The 17,516-nt window shown below is 49.0% G+C and overlaps 1 protein-coding gene across 5 annotated transcripts in view; it reads right to left on the bottom strand.

Annotated features, from left to right (window-relative positions):
• The window catches only part of TPST1 (tyrosylprotein sulfotransferase 1), a 278,351-nt gene extending 261,252 nt beyond the window's left edge, over nt 1-17,099 (bottom strand). For 2 of the 5 annotated variants that reach the window (XR_013608583.1, XM_078679469.1), the window contains exon 1: nt 16,460-17,069. The gene's annotated coding sequence lies outside the window, so the exon portion shown is untranslated. Of the gene's footprint in view, nt 1-16,459 lie in introns of all 5 variants that reach the window. The other 3 variants (XM_078679466.1, XM_078679468.1, XM_078679467.1) reach the window with 2 other exon arrangements.
• Between the last annotated feature and the right edge of the window lie 417 nt (nt 17,100-17,516).

Below are 17,516 nucleotides of genomic sequence, written 5' to 3'. Positions count from 1 at the left end.
GAAGATATCAGGTACCAGAGCACTTTACATGAGCACCAGTTTCGTTACAGAAGGACACATTCATTTTGTTAGGCACAGGGAGATTAAGGCCTAGATGTATCAAGCCTTTTGCGATTCGTTAAGGCCGAAATTCGCAGAATTTCGGCCTTAACGAATCGCAAATGGACATTTTGCATCTTTTGGAATGTATGTGAAATTAGCAAAATAAGGAATCGCAAAAAATTGTGATTCCTTATTTTTCTTAAGCATTTAAGGAATCGCAATTTTGCGATTCCTTAAATGCCATGTATGAAGCTTTTTTAAATTGCGAATTCTGGTTAAGGAATCGCAAATTAACACCAACTTGAGGTTCGTGTTAATTTGCTAAATCCTTTCAAAAACCAAAATTTGGCAATTTTGAGGGTGGCATGTGACACACATACATGCCCATTGGGCATGTATGTGCGCCATATGCACACACCTGTAAGTTTCAGGGGTGCAGCAGGGTGTCCATGAGACACCCCTGCACCCTTGAAATAATTCTCAAATTGCGATTAGCAAATTGCGAATTCGCAATTTGAGAATTACTTCACAATCATTCCTATGGGCCTCCTGGCCCATAGGAATGCATGGGAAATTATTCCTTATTTGCGAATTCGCAAAATGCGAATTCGCAAATAAAGAATAATAAGGAATCGCAAAAACCCCCCGATTTTTTACATACATTCCATTTTGCGAATTCTAAATAGCGATTCGCTGAAAATCGCTATTTAAGATTCGCAAAATGGAATCTTGATACATCTAGGCCTAAGTGATTTGCCCAGAATCGCAGGGTGTTGAGCGTCGTTGCCGAGACTCGAACCTGGTTCCCCAGCTTCGACGTCGAGGGAAACATCATTTACTCCGAAGGCATCACCACGCATAACGTTTACCACGCTACACTTACCACGTAAACGTTTTTTCAACGCGGGTGCCTTCCACGACCGTCTTTACCACGCAAGTACGTTCTGCGTGGGTTGAAGAGAGACGTGGTATTCCTTCCGGTCGTTCTGCGTGGGCTTGGGGGGGGGCTGGGGGGGGGGGTCGGGGGGGCTCGGGGGGGCTGGGGGGGTCTCCCCCCCAAAAATAACAAGCGGTTTACATAAATAAAAAAAACTCACATTATTTTTGTAGTATAAGGAAAAAGCCTCCCTCAAAGACGTGCCGTGTACGTCACAATAACAGTCCTTTTTTTATTTTGGTAGACGTGTGTTGACGTTTGTTTCCATGGTGGATGGAGGCTGCTGGTGAAAGACGTGCAGGTAAGACGTTTTTTACGCGTGGTATAGTCCTTCGTTGTAAATACCAGCGTGGTAAAGCCACTTGCGATGTAAAATTCGCGTGGTAAAGCCATGCATAGTAATTGTAAGCGTGGTATAATCATATATTCCGACGTCGACCGCTGCAGCCGTAAGGCTACACCCTCTCCCAATTATATGTGGATCACGTGAAAATGTGGAATGAATCAGCCTGGGCCACTGAAACTACCCTCAAGCTCAATACAACTTGTTGAGAGAAGACACGCCTACAGCCTTCCTAGAAGGGCTCAATCGATGGCAGCGGGGTAGGTGGGTTGCCAGTGCCTGGGGCAAGGCAAGTATCCTTCCACTTCTCTTTTAAAATTTAGTGCCCCTAAGAATGCCCTTAAGAATTTTTCGCCCAAGACAACCACTCCTGTGGCCCCGCCCACGATACGCCACTGATCAATGGTGTCATTTGCCACTCTACGGTTCTTTGCGTTGCCTCCGCTAATGTACGCGTCCCTAAAATGAGGCCTTTGCAAGTCTGCACAACAATATAAATGCAAGTGTCAGCCTTCAAACAGAGCAGGAGATATATCGATTTTGAGCGCTTGCTTTTTCTATACCCACCCTCCAACTTACCCTCCAATTTTATACTCACCTTCCATTTTAGAGCACCTCATACCTACGAAATCTACTTTTTAATCCGGATATTGAAAATCAGGGTCAGAATATTTCACTGGGATGTGGAGACCCCTTGTAAAATCCCAGCAGAAAAAGGGTGCCCAGTGGCTAGCGAAGAACTAGCACTACATACTTCTACCGTGGCCACTAGTTTGGTGCCTTTTGGGGATCACTGAAACACAGGGGTGTCTGGCAAAGATCTAGGACCGCTGGGTTCCATGGGATGCTTTCAGGATATCCTGATGCGATGCATGTCCATACAATAAATCTAAAGGAGCTTCATACACCTAGTCCCGTGGTTCCCAAACGGTGCGCCGCGGCACCCCGGTGCACCGCACTGAGGGGCCTGGGGCACCGCGCACGATTTGGGAACCTACGGGGGAGTTAGAAATGCCCCCCTTCATCATCCTGTATGATGGTTTGGGCCATGAGCGGCGTGCGAACATACACGTCGTACGTGCTTTCCGAAGGTATAGTCTACGCCATTACTGGCATAGGGCCATACCTGTTGTGAGCAGCATTTGAGCCTCATCTCTGCTGCCTGCCCGCCGTCCCTCGTGAGGACCCTCTGCTCAACTCTAGGAAATTGGTAAGTGAAGTCCGCCGCCGTTATTGAACAAAAATGCACATAAAAAGTGACCTGTGAGGGTAAATTATAGTCCAGTTCTCATAGCTGCCATGGTTTCAGATTGCATTGTGTTACAAATTCATAATTTTGCAGGCACTCGTGATTTATTAAACTAAAATGCACAAAAGTGACTTGTGAGGGTAAATTATAGTCCGGTTCTCATAGCTGCCATGGTTTCCGATTGCCTTGTGTGACATATTCATAATTTTGCAGGCACTCTTGGTCGGCGTACATCCCGCCCACCGGTAAAAAAATGGTGGGGAGCCACGGCCAACTGCCGATTAGGTCAAGGGAGCCACAGGTCAAAAACGTTTGGGAACCATTGATCCTAGTCAGTGTTATCCTGATCTGTGGCCTGGGTCACCGGTCACATCTGCAACACCACAACAGATGTTATTGAGTTTATGTTTTCTCGGTTTCTGGGCTGTAGGGTCATATTTATACTAGTATAAATCACTCTTCAGCTGCTTGATACATTGTCAGGTATATTTAATTATTTCCTTTATGAAACACAGTGATTTTAGAGAGACGTGATAGGTGCTCATAACTTCTTCGTGGCCATTATTTTATCTTGTTCATAACATATACTTATATTTTTTTCAAGTTCCTTCCGGTAAAGGCTCATGGGGAATGTTTTCTAAGATTCCTAGAAACTAACGGACATCTAGCCCGCAAGAACATTGAAAGGCGAGGCTATGTCATTATAAGATTATCTTTTCAGAGAAATATCTTTGCAGAAAAAAACCACCACATAGAAAAGTTAGGACAGAAAATATGTTTAAACGACAATAAACAGCATGGAGGTTTCAATAAAAATATGCATTTCATATTAGACGCACTTCTGAAACAAAACCAATACACCAGATTATCTTGTAGGATGTGGTTATTAATGTTAAAACTGACCCTAATCCCAGCCCGAACACCAACCCTTAAAGTAAACCATGTCTCGTTCCTCTGTAGCACATTTAAACCCTTTATTTAGATTTTTATTTTGATAATTTCAGCAGCAATTTAAAATGCATGTTTGGAACAATTTTCCTCTATGGTAGCGTCTATTGAAAGCTATGCTCGTGTTCCTATTTTGCTGTAATAACAAAGGCCAGGATGTACTACGGTATTTTGCAGCCCTAACCCCTGCTATTCACAAAATCACAGTGCCTGAGAATGCAAAATGTTTTTTCTTACAATGTATTAACCCTTCTGGATTTCGTGTCAGCATTTCCGAATCGCAGCAGGGGTCTTATGCTTCATCCCTAATGACAATTAAGAGGCAGAATAAAGGGCGTCTCCCTGCAAACTGAGACATGCAATGACACGTATCAGACGTATCCGTGGTTTGTGACCTCAGTTCTGGTCGCTCACCACTAAAAGGATACTGACGCCTCAGGCACAGAGGGAAGCTGCCCCAATGGGACAGTGAACAGTGTGTCGGACGCCTGGGGCAGCCGGCAGGGGAGACAGCCATTACAACACGGGCTTTACACCGCGCTACCATTACGACGCAGCCATCACAACGCAATACGTTACAACGACTTGTGCTGGATGGCACTATATACTAAGGAATAGTATGATTTACTATTCCATCACCTTCCCTACTGTTACGTAGGCTGGAGTTGGAATAGTAAATCATACTATTCCTAAATCCAGCGCCTACAGCGCAAGTCGTTGTAACGACTTGCTTTGTGATGGATGCGTTGTAATGGTAGCACGGTGTAAAGCCCGCGTTGTCATGACATACATCCGCGGGTAGGCCTGGCAGTGCTCCACAAGACCAACCACTGCCTGCAGCCCTGGTTCTCATCCCAAATGGGACACATATTTTACAGAAGCACCGGTTCCTGTAGGGAGCACGGGCTGCTTAAAAACAAACCAAGCATCCCTTGTGGAATTCCAGAAGCTGGGATAGAGGTCTGTTCTTCCTTGCAGGCCACCATCCATGTGTTAGTAGCCAAGGACAGGAAGTCATAAATGGCTCATTAACATTGATACGGCAAGTCCTGCGCCTCGACATTTTAGGACAAAAGTAGCAACACAGACAGCTTGCAAGAAGTTGGTGCACAATGTGCACTCACTATCCGTGGCCTGCCCTTATCCCTTACAAAATACCTTTAGCAAGGTTTTTGTATCCATTGCTAACAAGTAATTTGCTTAGAGTCCAAACACCACCTCTTTATCCCTCCAGGACTCTAAGAGCACTCTCCATTCGTGCAAGTAACACGAAATATTGAATTATACGAAGAAGCACAGAGACAGAATAAAACGCGTCACCCTATCTCTAGAAAAAAAAAATGCAAGACCTGTTGCATTGCAAATGCTTGTTAGAAAAAAGGTTTTTAAATCCCCAATAGAATTATATGGTTACTTATTTGAATGTTTACTCCATTTACTTTAATCAAACTAATCCAGTCTGCCACCTGCAGTTATAAATATCCAAACTCACTACGTGGAGAGAGTGACAGCATGGATTATATGCCTGCTGTTGGAACTTTTTGGGGGGACTGAAAAAACGCAGACAAATTTTAACAATGAAGCTTTCTTCTATTTCTATTGGACGTTTAAAAGTTGCTCTAGATAGGCAGGGTTTAATACTCCACGTCACCCTAATAGGACTTTATGTGGATGACATGGGGTCTGCACCGTACTGGGGTTCTCCCCTTGCAAGTGAACCATTTAAGTCTGAGTAAAAACATAAGAGGCGCAATATTTAGCCGCACTTCGAAGAGAGAGTAGAGCTGTGCGTTCTCTTATAGAGAGTGTGCCAGGTGAAACACCGAGGGATTATTAACACCTGATAGTTAATGTCAAATGGAGATGGTAGGAAATGAAAGATGGACAGACAGGTGAGGCAAAGAGAGAGTAAATGAAAAATCAATGTCAGCCTTAGAAATGGAACACATACAATTAATATGACGGCGAAAAGAGAAGAGAAGTGAGGCAAATTAGAGGCAGAGAAAATGAGAAACAGAAAAATAAGAAAGTAGAACTAGTAGCAATTATTCATAGGATAGCTCGAGATCAAGGCATGGATTGGAGAACCAGTGGGTTGGAAGAAGTTGGGGGTGATAGCTTCCTGCCAGTAATGTCAACATGTACACACAATAACACATATCTTCTGATTATTTCCTTTATAACTAAAAGTGCAAGGCGGCTTGATGGCTTAATCAGTCAAGTGCTCGTTATTGACATCGGGGGTAAACTGGAAGTTACAAGCTCAAATGATGGCAGGGCCAACTAGCCTTTCTTTTTCACCAGGCCGACAATTTAAATACAATAAAAGTGAGAACAGTGCCCTTTGCAGACCGATGAATCATGATATCAAATGCCCTCTCCATGTGATATAAACATGTAGTTCCTGCGCTGCTGACATCTACAATAATCTGAAGGACTATTCGAATCCCAAGAGGACAGATTCGGTTCTCCATCCTTGTGAGTAAACTGAACACCACTGAATTTAGGAATTGAAACGTCTTCTATTTACAGAGCTTGGAAACGCAAATAAGTAATTGTTTTATGAAACAAGATCTTTATTCCTGCTTATCAGATTTCTCTGCGGTTGTCCGTTCCGTTTTTCTTGAATGAGCTTTATTCTGATTTCATGTTTAACCTAAAACTATTCCTTACACTGAAGCAGGTCACATTCTACACTATCACTTTGCCAACAGTGTGTTTTCTTAAAAATACATGCAGCCCATATACCATATTCCTGGCTTTACGTTACCCTCAACTTATTCTCCAAAGGCAATCTTGAACAAGCACAGCCAAAGCGGACGCGCGGCACATCTCCTGTCCCGGCAGGCACGCATTGTGTTGAAAGTGCTGCCTCGCATGGTGGGAGCGTGTGAGGGAGAAGAGACGCCATGCGGGCGCACGTCGCCTGTCCGTGCGCGCACATGGTTTGCCTCTGTTCAATCACCAAAGCCACAACAATAGAGGCTCACCAAGCGAAGCAGCTGATGCGCTGCATTTGCTAGGCGAGACCTAAAATTGAGACACCAACAACAGAGAAATAACCTCATCCAACCTACAAATACCTTCACTTATTAAACAACCACATTATCTGAACTTCTGCACCTTCCCAGGTCTAATAAATATTTATGAGTTATCTACGTCACACCTTCTGATTGTTGTGAAATAGAAACAAATTACAGGGGGTGAGTTTAGGGCTTAGATGAGACCCAACGCAAAGCAAGCCCAGAGGACAGGACCATTGTAACATACAGCAGTTCCAGGAAATATTATGTGGCAATAGTCAGACAGAACAAGAACAGGTCGGATGAGCACGAAAACAATAAATCACAGACAGGGTTCAGCACAGTGAAAATAACAACCATTCAGGAACAAGGGCAGAAGACATGGCTGTCATTATAACAACTAACAACCAGAGAACCTTTTACAAGACACTGATAACTGCAACCGACAAACAGCAAGAAATAGAGACATAGCCATGAAAATAACAATTAACTGAGAGCAAGAACAGAGATGTGATAGTAACCCAGAAACAGGCTACAACGCACTAGTAAGTACAACCAACACACAATAAGAAATAGTAATACATCCATGAAAATAGCAAAACAGAGGGCAGGGAAGTGGGTCAAAGGCAGTAGTCACTATGACCTTCAGAAAGGGATGCACTAATAAAACATTCTATTGATTAGCACTGCAAACTCAGCCTTGAAGAAATACACCTACAGAGGACACATTGGCAGCTGCTTTCCAATGAGGCAGACACAGAGTGAGACAGAAGTTAGTTATGATCATGGTATAAAATGGCAGCTGAATACAAAATGGCGCAGCAAATGCTAACTTAAATCATACAGTGCATGGATAATTCGGAAATAGCAGTTTTCTAGTCCAACACTCCCATCACGAGAAGCAGCATTACCTGCAGCAAAGGGTGGAGAGGGGAAACTAACACAAATGGTATAGCCACACAGGTGCTCTATGAATACACGTGTGTGTGCAACAGGTAAGACACAGAGGTGCTTTGGGGTCCCACTTGTGTATGCAACAGGTGAGATGCGTGAGTGGTCTGGGAGCACACTTGTGCACGCAACAGGTGAAGCGCAACAGTGGTCTGGGAGCACACTTCTGCACGCAACAGGTGAAGCGCAACAGTGGTCTGGGAGCACACTTCTGCACGCAACAGGTGAAGCGCAACAGTGGTCTGGGAGCACACTTCTGCACGCAACAGGTGAAGCGCAACAGTTGACTGGGAGCACACTTCTGCAAGCAACAGGTGAAGCGCAACAGTGGACTGGGAGCACACTTCTGCAAGCAACAGGTGAAGCGCAACAGTGGTCTGGGAGCACACTTCTGCAAGCAACAGATGAGATGCAGAGGTGCTCTGGGAGCACACTTGTGCACGCAGCAGGTGAGAAACAGATGTGGTCTGTGAGCACACTTGTGGATGCAACAGGTGAGGTGCAAAGGTGATCTGGGAGCACACTTGTGCACGCAGCAGGTGAGAAGCAGAGGTGGTCTGTGAGCACACTTGTGGATGCAACAGGTGAGGTGCAAAGGTGATCTGGGAGCACACTTGTGCACGCAGCAGGTGAGAAACAGATGTGGTCTGTGAGCACACTTGTGGATGCAACAGGTGAGGTGCAAAGGTGATCTGGGAGCACACTTGTGCACGCAGCAGGTGAGAAACAGATGTGTTTTGGGAGCGCACTTGTGGATGCAACAGGTGAGGTGCAAAGGTGATCTGGGAGCACACTTGTACACGCAACAGGTGAGATGCAGAGGTGGTCTGGGAGCACAATTGTGCATGCAACAGGTCAGACTCAGAAGTGATCTGGGAGCACAATTGTGCACGCAACAGGTGAGGCGCAAAGGTGGTTTGGGAGCACACTTGTGCACGCAACAGAAGAGTCACTGGTGTTCTGGAAGCACACTTGTGCACTAAAAAGGTGAGAGGCATCGGTGGCCTGGGAGCACATTTGTGCATGCAACAGGTGAGATGCATGAGTGGTCTGGGAGCACACTTGTGCATGCAACAGGTAAGGCGAAAAGGTGGTCTGGAAACACACTTGTGCACTAAATAGGTGAGACGCATGGGTCGTCTGGGAGCACAATAGTGCATGCAAAATGTGAGACACAGGAGTGTTCGTGGAGCACAATTATGCACGCAACAGGTGAGACACAGGTGTTCTCGGAGCACACTTGTGCATGCAATGGTGAGATGCATGAGTGGTCTGGGAGCACACTTGTGCACACAACATGGGAGGCGCAAAGGTGGTCTGGGAGCACACTTCTGCACGCAACAGGTGAAACGCAACAGTGGCCTGGGCACGCAACAAGTGAGACACAGAGGTGCTCAGGGAGCACACTTGTGCACACAACAGGTGAAACGCAACAGTGGCCTGGGCACGCAACAAGTGAGACACAGAGGTGCTCAGGGAGCACACTTGTGCACACAACAGGTGAGACGCAGAGGTGGTCTGGAGCACATTTGTGCACGCAACAGATGAGTCACAGAGGTGCTCTGGGAGCACTCTTGTGCACGCAGCAGGTGAGACACAGATGTGCTCTGGGAGCACTCTTGTGCACGCAGCAGGTGAGGCACACATACCGGGTTGCTCTGTATTCACACACGTGTGAGAAGCAAAAGAGACAAACATATAAGTACGTGATCAAAATACCCAGCACATTTTGTCTGTTCTGTAAACGCAATTAAAAGAGACTATAACAAGTTTGACACCTCTGTTTAAAATTAAAATAGTGTCCCATTTCGGCATTTCTTACCGACCAGACCTCCTGCCTCTCCTCCCAATCCTTTCAGAACCCATTGGCTCTCTGCAGCTACCTCCCTGGTCTTCTCACATTGGTCCAGGGGACAGTGGCGACGAGGATAGGATGTACAGACCTCCTGCCTCTCCTCCCAATCCTTTCAGAACCCATTGGCTCTCTGCAGCTACCTCCCTGGTCTTCTCACATTGGTCCAGGGGACAGTGGCGACGAGGATAGGATGTACAGACCTCCTGCCTCTCCTCCCAATCCTTTCAGAACCCATTGGCTCTCTGCAGCTACCTCCCTGGTCTTCTCACATTGGTCCAGGGGACAGTGGCGACGAGGATAGGATGTACAGACCTCCTGCCTCTCCTCCCAATCCTTTCTGAACCCATTGGCTCTCTGCAGCTACCTCCCTGGTCTTCTCACATTGGTCCAGGGGACAGTGGCGACGAGGACAGGTTGTACAGACCTCCTGCCACTCCTCCCAATCCTTTCTGAACCCATTGGCTCTCTGCAGCTAACTCCCTGGTCTTCTCACATTGGTCCAGGGGACAGTGGCGACGAGGACAGGATGTACAGACCTCCTGCCTCTCCTCCCAATCCTTTCTGAACCCATTGGCTCTCTGCAGCTGCCTCCCTGGTCTTCTCACATTGGTCCAGGGGACAGTGGCGACGAGGATAGGATGTACAGACCTCCTGCCTCTCCTCCCAATCCTTTCAGAACCCATTGGCTCTCTGCAGCTACCTCCCTGGTCTTCTCACATTGGTCCAGGGGACAGTGGCGACGAGGATAGGATGTACAGACCTCCTGCCTCTCCTCCCAATCCTTTCTGAACCCATTGGCTCTCTGCAGCTACCTCCCTGGTCTTCTCACATTGGTCCAGGGGACAGTGGCGACGAGGACAGGTTGTACAGACCTCCTGCCACTCCTCCCAATCCTTTCTGAACCCATTGGCTCTCTGCAGCTAACTCCCTGGTCTTCTCACATTGGTCCAGGGGACAGTGGCGACGAGGACAGGATGTACAGACCTCCTGCCTCTCCTCCCAATCCTTTCTGAACCCATTGGCTCTCTGCAGCTAACTCCCTGGTCTTCTCACAATTGCGGTAAAATCACAACCGGATGCTTTAGAGGCACTTCCTTAGAGGGCAGAGGTGGGGGCTCTGACATGTGTAATGCTTTCATTCGGCTGTACAGAGAAAGCCCGGCCATTTGCTATTCTTGAGCTGACTTAATGGTATTTGCCCAAGGTCGCACTGTGTGTCAGCAATACCGTGGTTAACATAAGAAGTACTACTGAAGGAGCACCGCACGTTGTGTATGCAAGAAACCCCTCAGACTCTCCGCACACAGAGGCCACATAATCTTCCATGCACTGATCAGGGCACAGATTCCCCACTAACAGTGAAGCCAACCTTCAGCACAGCACAGAATGGTAACTGCACATGTGCTAACTTAAGTGTATTTCTATAGCTTATTGCCAGCATCAAAACTTGTCTTTCGCGTTTTTGCTCATGTCTCTCCCTATCTCCCGAGCTGCAGTAAAAACACCAGCTCAGACTTGAAAACCACACACAAAAGGGTGGCTAGGACATGGCTGTGCAATGACCCCATGTATTTTCTTCGCATTTGGGTCATTTTATATCCTCCACCTCCACTCCCCCCTCTCCAACTCCGCCCCAAACACCACCTCCACTCCCCCCTCCCTGCACCTTTATGCCCACCTCCACTCCACCCTCCCTCCCTACACCTCCTCTCCCCCTCCATCCACATCCACTCCCACCTCCACTCCCTCCTCCCTCTACCCCATCTACCTCCACTCCCCTTCACCTTCACTCCCCCTGTCCACCTCCACCTCCAACTCCACCTCCACCTCCATTTCCTCCTCCCCCTGCACCTCCTCTCCCCCTCCCTCCACCTCCACCTCCACTCTCCCACCTTCACTCCCCCCTCACTCCCTCCACCTCTATTCATCCCCTCCCTCCACCTTCACTGCCCCTCCCCTCCCTCCCTGCTCCTTCACTCCCCCTCCTCCCATCCCCTCCCTCCCTGCACCTCCACTCCACTCCTCCCCTCCCCACCCCATCCCTTCCCTCCCTACACCTCCACTCCCCCTCCCCCATTGTCCCCTTTCTTGCATAAACAACAAAACTAGAACACATTTTGGTGTTAATTCTGGGTTTTATTAGGATACTTCAATAGTATATAATGTTTTCTGGGTTATATATAACGTGACAAAGGGTTTTAAAACTTTCTTAATTATAACTTATAACTTTTAAACATGCTGCCCAACATTCACAATGCTCTGCAACACATATTAAAAACGTTAACAAAGCCGATAGCTCTTTCTAAACACTTAGAAGGGCCCAAAGGCGAGACCTATTGGCTATGCCAATGCTTTCGCCCAATCCTTTCTGAACCCATTGTCTCTCTGCAGCTACCTCCTTTGTCTCTTCACATTGTTCCTGGGGACAGTGGCTGTCAATAGCAAGATCCTGCAGATGAGGGCCACAGGCTACCAGCCTAACCCCTGTTGGAATGTGGTGCTTCTCTTATTAGAGGCAGGGCTGAATCTTTTGGTCTTTGTCATCTTTTTTCAGGGGTGGAGACAAGACACAAAACAAGGAGCACATACTTTCTGTCTCACTGGCACTCACACGCACAGGCCGAAGAACTCACACATGCACATAGAATTCCGCACCCCACATCATACATACATACAGTATGTTCAACAGCATAGGGTTTGGTAGGGCCCAGTCCTGTTAGTGTGATGCATAGCCTAGAATCTCCTAAGCAGTGGGCCACCTGGCACTATGAAGACCAGGCTCTGATGCATATTTCTGCTGTGGCCCAGCACAGGGACTCAGCAGCCAGAGAGAAGCACAGACAGGCTTTGCCCTGACAGCCCGTTCATTATAATCCTCTCCCACAATTCCTGCACCTGACCCTGCTCCAGCAGTCCAAGACCATTAAAGAAAGTATGGGACGTGATGCTTTGCACAATGTGGGCGGGGCGAGTAAGCATGGGGTGGGGTCAAAGGCGTGGCTAAAAAAACAAAATATTCTGTAACTTTTTGGGGTCTTTCGCCTTCATGTATGTACATATAAAATAGCACACTCCTTAAATGCTAAACAAATGCAAATTAAGTTAATCAGTGGGAAACACACTGGTAGCCTTTGAAACCTCTATTAGAGGTCTGTGTCTGTAACCAGAGAGCCACAGAATTGAATCCTGCTTGGAGCAGAGGAGTGTGTGTGGGGGAGAGGGGTAACACAGGCCCCAGCAGCCCCAGTACGTCCTGTGTCACCGGCCTTTAAAAAGCACACACCTCACAGCTCAGCTGGTAACTCCTCTCCAATACCACTCAAACACAATACATCTGTGTCATCAGGTAGTGTAAAGTGATTCCATTAATAAAGCTAATGCCGGCATTGGAGCTCCCTTTTTAGGTCGAGCCTGGGCAGCACATTCGCTGCTCTTCGAGACATGCTGTATTAGAGTATGCACTTGAAGCTCCACCCACTCTCCGCCCATATTTTTCATTAGCTTATGTCATTGTCCTTTCTTAATGCTGGCTTCTGATTCATTAATAGGCTTGTTAGTCCCTCCTTAGTACTGCCTTGTTTTCATTTATAACTGCCCGTGAGGACTGGCCCTTTTACTTCTGTGGTTACACAGTATGTCTTATTTAGTCTGTAAGCACTATCTTCTTTAGCGAGTTTCTCCTACTTCAGGCACGACATGCAAGCATTCAGCATGCATGAAGCACTTTCACTTTCCAAACAGCCATGGACAATGGCAGACGGTTCTTTTAAATGAAATAGGACTTGCATTTTCATGAAGCACTTTCACTTTCCAAACAGCCAGGGACAATGGCAGACGGTTCTTTTAAATGAAATAGGTCTTGCATTTACAAGAGTTTGAGCTATTGGCATTGCAAATGGCAATGCATTTTATGCATCTGTTAACAGTGGCGTCACTAGGGGAATGCGGGGGTGCGGACCGCACCGGGTGACACCATCACATGGGGTGACATCAAAATGCAAAACCTGCCGTGAACAGTGAAACGCCCCCGCGCGCGGGAATTTTCGAGAGTGAGGTGGGTTTGTCTGCTTTCTCAATATGACAGCACCGTGTGAACTAGTGTAGTGTCACAAGAAAGTGCGTTCTCGGTGTGCAGGCCGCACCCAGTGAGCCTAGAGTGGGTATGAAGCGCATTGCCCACCTGTAGACCTCAGGAAGTGGGTGAGCACCGTGTGAGAACGGCAGGGTTGTTTCCTCTCAATTAAGAACCAAACTCAGTGAGTGAGTTCAGTGGAATCAGGGCAGATCTCCCCAATAAGAGTGCTCACGGGGCTGGGGCAGTGTGAGCAGAAAGTGCATAACCCGCATCCAGCGAAGCCAATGCAATCTTAATCTATAAACCATGCTCGGCGAGTCCGTTTTATAGAAGGTAATCTCGCGCTCTAGAGAGTGTAGTATGCACAGACGAGCATTCTTAAGCTCCAGGCCATATGCCGAGCATCCATTGTGATGGGATAGTAATATACACTGCTATACTCCTGCAGAAATAACACTTTCCGCCCACACACCGCACTCGGTGAGCCCTGAGTAATTGGCACTCAGTGAGTCAAGTGTCAGTAAAATGGCATTATCATATTAAAGGCTACTCTCGTCGAGTCACAGTCCACACTATGTAGTCACTGGTTCCCAGCGTGCATATGAAAGTATTTTCTACCTTTAGAGCACTTTCAGTGAGTCCTGTGTCATAAGAGGCTATTTTCGACCCATACACCATATTAATTGTAACAGGACTGCATACTTGCTCTTTACACCACACTCAGTGACTTCTTTGCGGAATGTATCCTTCATCCCAGGAGCCCGATCAGTGAGTTATGTAAAAGGAGGTGAGGTATTTTCTTGAAATATATGCCGCCCACACTGAGCCCAGTGTCTGCCGGAGGGTTAAAGCGCACTCCGCAGGCTCACTCCATAGACTCTCTTAGTGAGTGAGTTCCGTGCACACTTGCCCAGTGGTGTCACTAGGGTGGGGCGGGGGCGGACCACACGGGTAACACCATGAGTTACCGCACTCTGGGTGACACCAACCCTAGTGACGCCGCTGTCTGTTAATTATCAAAACAGATAAATAAATGACATTGTCATTTACAATGCCAATAGCTCAAACTCCCGCATATGCCAGACCTATTGCATTGCAAATGCTTGTTACATTTGCAGATTGACCCATTGTGCATTTTTAGACTTGTTTCAGGTGAGCAGGCACCCTGACAAGTAGGCTTGTTTAGCTGTCTGCCAGCCTTCCGTTTCACTGCACAGAAGACTCCCAGCCTTACACTGCAGATGAAGCATCTCAACTCCCTAATTAGCATTCCAGGACAAATATCTCTTCACAGAAAGTAGGGGAACTGTTTTCCTTAAATTATAAAAAGTATAAGCAGGCCCTGCCCCTCCAACCCCAACCCCAACCCCATCGCCGCCCCCCCTCCCCCCCTCCCACCACTTCGACCACTGCCCTATTACAACTTCATGGGTACTGTGCTCTTATTTTGCGAGAAAAAGTGCAAGTACTGAAAGGGAAGAAACTGAGAAGTGCCTGTACTTAACACCGTGAGGGCCGGCCCATTTAAAGCAGGGGTGGCTGTGCACAGTGCTTTCTTTCCGAATGTATGTGCCCTCCTCTGTGTGCTCTCTTCCTGCGCTCAGTGCTCTCTCCATGTACATGTGCAGGTCTCCACCTCTGTGTGCTCTCTGTCTGTGATCTCCGCTCAGTGCTCTCTCGGTGTACATGGGACGGCTCCCTCCTCTGTGTGCTCTCTGTCTGTGATCTGTGCACAGTGAGTGTATCGCTTCCCTACCTCCGTGCATGGTTTCGGGCTGTTCTCTCTGTCGAAGTGTTCTCACTAAATACATGTCCTGGGTCCTGCTGTGTGTGCTCTCTTGGTGGGAAGTCTGTGCATGCAGTGCATTCTTTGTGTTCCCTCTGCGTGTGCTCACTAGCTGTGATGTGTGCACAGTGCCCTGTGTACATGTATGTGCTGGATCAGTTCTCTGCGTGTGCTCTCTGGCTGTGATCTGTGCACAGTGCCCTATGTATATGTATGTTCTGGTTCCCTTCTCTGAATCTGTACACAGTGCCCTGTGTACATGTATGTGCTGGTTCCCTTCTCTGAGGGCACAGTGCCCTGTGTACATGTATGTGCTGGTTTTCTTCTCCGAGTGTGCTCTCTGGCTGTGATCTGTGCACAGTGCCCTGTGTACATGTATGTGCTGGTCCCCTTCTCTGAATCTGTGCACAGTGCCTGGTGTACATGTATGTGCTGGTTCCCTTCTCCGAGTGTGCTCTCTGGCAGTGATCTGTGTACATGTATGTGCTGGTTCCCTTCTCTGAATCTGTGCACAGTGCCCTGTGTACATGTGTTGTGCAGGTTCCCTTCTCCGCGTGTGCTCTCTGGCTGTGATCTGTGCACAGTGCCCTGTGTACATGTATGTGCTGGTCCCCTTCTCTGAATCTGTGCACAGTGCCTGGTGTACATGTATGTGCTGGTTCCCTTCTCCGAGTGTGCTCTCTGGCAGTGATCTGTGTACATGTATGTGCTGGTTCCCTTCTCTGAATCTGTGCACAGTGCCCTGTGTACATGTGTTGTGCAGGTTCCCTTCTCCGCGTGTGCTCTCTGGCTGTGATCTGTGCACAGTGCCCTGTGTACATGTATGTGCTGGTCCCCTTCTTTGAATCTGTGCACAGTGCCTGGTGTACATGTATGTGCTGGTTCCCTTCTCCGAGTGTGCTCTCTGGCAGTGATCTGTGTACATGTATGTGCTGGTTCCCTTCTCTGAATCTGTGCACAGTGCCCTGTGTACATGTGTTGTGCTGGTTCCCTTCTCCGCGTGTGCTCTCTGGCTGTGATCTGTGCACAGCGCCCTGTGTACATGTATGTGCTGGTTTCCTTCTCTGCGTGTGCTCTCTGGATGTGATCTGTGCACTGTGCCCGGTGTATATGTATGTGCTGGTTTCCTTCTCTGCGTGTGCTCTCTGGATGTGATCTGGGCATAGTGCATGGCCCTCGCTCACATGTGTGTGTCGTGCGTGCACGCTGTGCTTTCCCTGTGCTCGGTTTCCTCCCGGTGTGCACCTTACCTGCACCGCGCAGTGCTGCGGGGGCCGGATGCGGGGGCTGGTGAGGTGTCCTCCATGGGCGGACCGCTGGGCTCGGGCCGGAGGTCCCCGGGGCTCAGCTGCTGCGTCCCCGCTCTGCGCACGCCTCCTGCGGGCCCCGGTCTCAGAGCCTCTCGCCCCCGCGGATAGCTCCTCTCCAGCCTCGGTCAGCGGTCTCCAGCCCCGGTCAGTGTCTCCCCCGGTCAGCGGTCTCCAGCCCCGGTCAGCGGTCTCCAGCCCCGGTCAGTGATCTCCAGCCCGGTCAGCGGTCTCCAGCCCCGGTCAGTGATCCCCCGGGCCCGGTGCGCTCTCCCCGGTCCTGGTCTCCGGAGCTCCCCGGCTCTCGCTCTCTCTCAGCCCGGCTCAGTGGCTGCCCCCGCTCGCTGTGTCGAGCTCCTGCTCGGCGGGCAGAGGATGACAGAGGGGGCCGGCCCGGCTCCGGGGGAGGACGGAGGAGGCCGGGCCTGGCCGGGGGCGCTGGTCGCGGCAGCGGCTCTGGGTGCTGCCCCGGTGGCTACCACAGCCCCCGGCGGGGGCTACCGTGCGGATCCCGGGCACTCCCCGCAGCCACGCCGTCTGCCCTCACAGCACCGTCCTGCCGTCTTTACCAACACGTTTAGCCATCGACCTCTCCCCCCTCCTCCTCTCGGTGCCCCCCTCCTTCCATCAACACATCCCTCCTTTTTTCCCACATCTCCTCCCACAACCTCTCCTCTCCCCTTCTCCCTGCGCCGCCGCTCTCTCCTACCCTCCTCGACAGCTCCATTCCTTCCAGTACCGCAGCCAGTGTGTCATGGGCCCAGGGGCAAGGAAGGCCATCCAACCCCTGCTGTTTGAACGTTAAAATACAGCAATAATCAGGGTTTAGCGTGGCCCTCTGGGCCCTGGTGCCACTGCCCCTGCTGACCCAAGGAAGCTCGCCCCTGATTCCCCCTTATCGAACTCTCCATTCTTTCCAATTCCTGACTCCCCCGATCTTCCCCTGTACCCCAGCACATCCCTCCTCACTGCCTCTCTAACATCTACCCCTTAACTCCCC

The sequence above is a fragment of the Lissotriton helveticus genome, chromosome 3_1, assembly GCF_964261635.1.
Source record: "Lissotriton helveticus chromosome 3_1, aLisHel1.1, whole genome shotgun sequence".
NCBI classification, from domain to species: Eukaryota; Metazoa; Chordata; class Amphibia; order Caudata; family Salamandridae; genus Lissotriton; species Lissotriton helveticus.
Note: the sequence above shows the minus strand (reverse complement) of the source record. Positions and strands in the feature narration are given on the sequence as shown.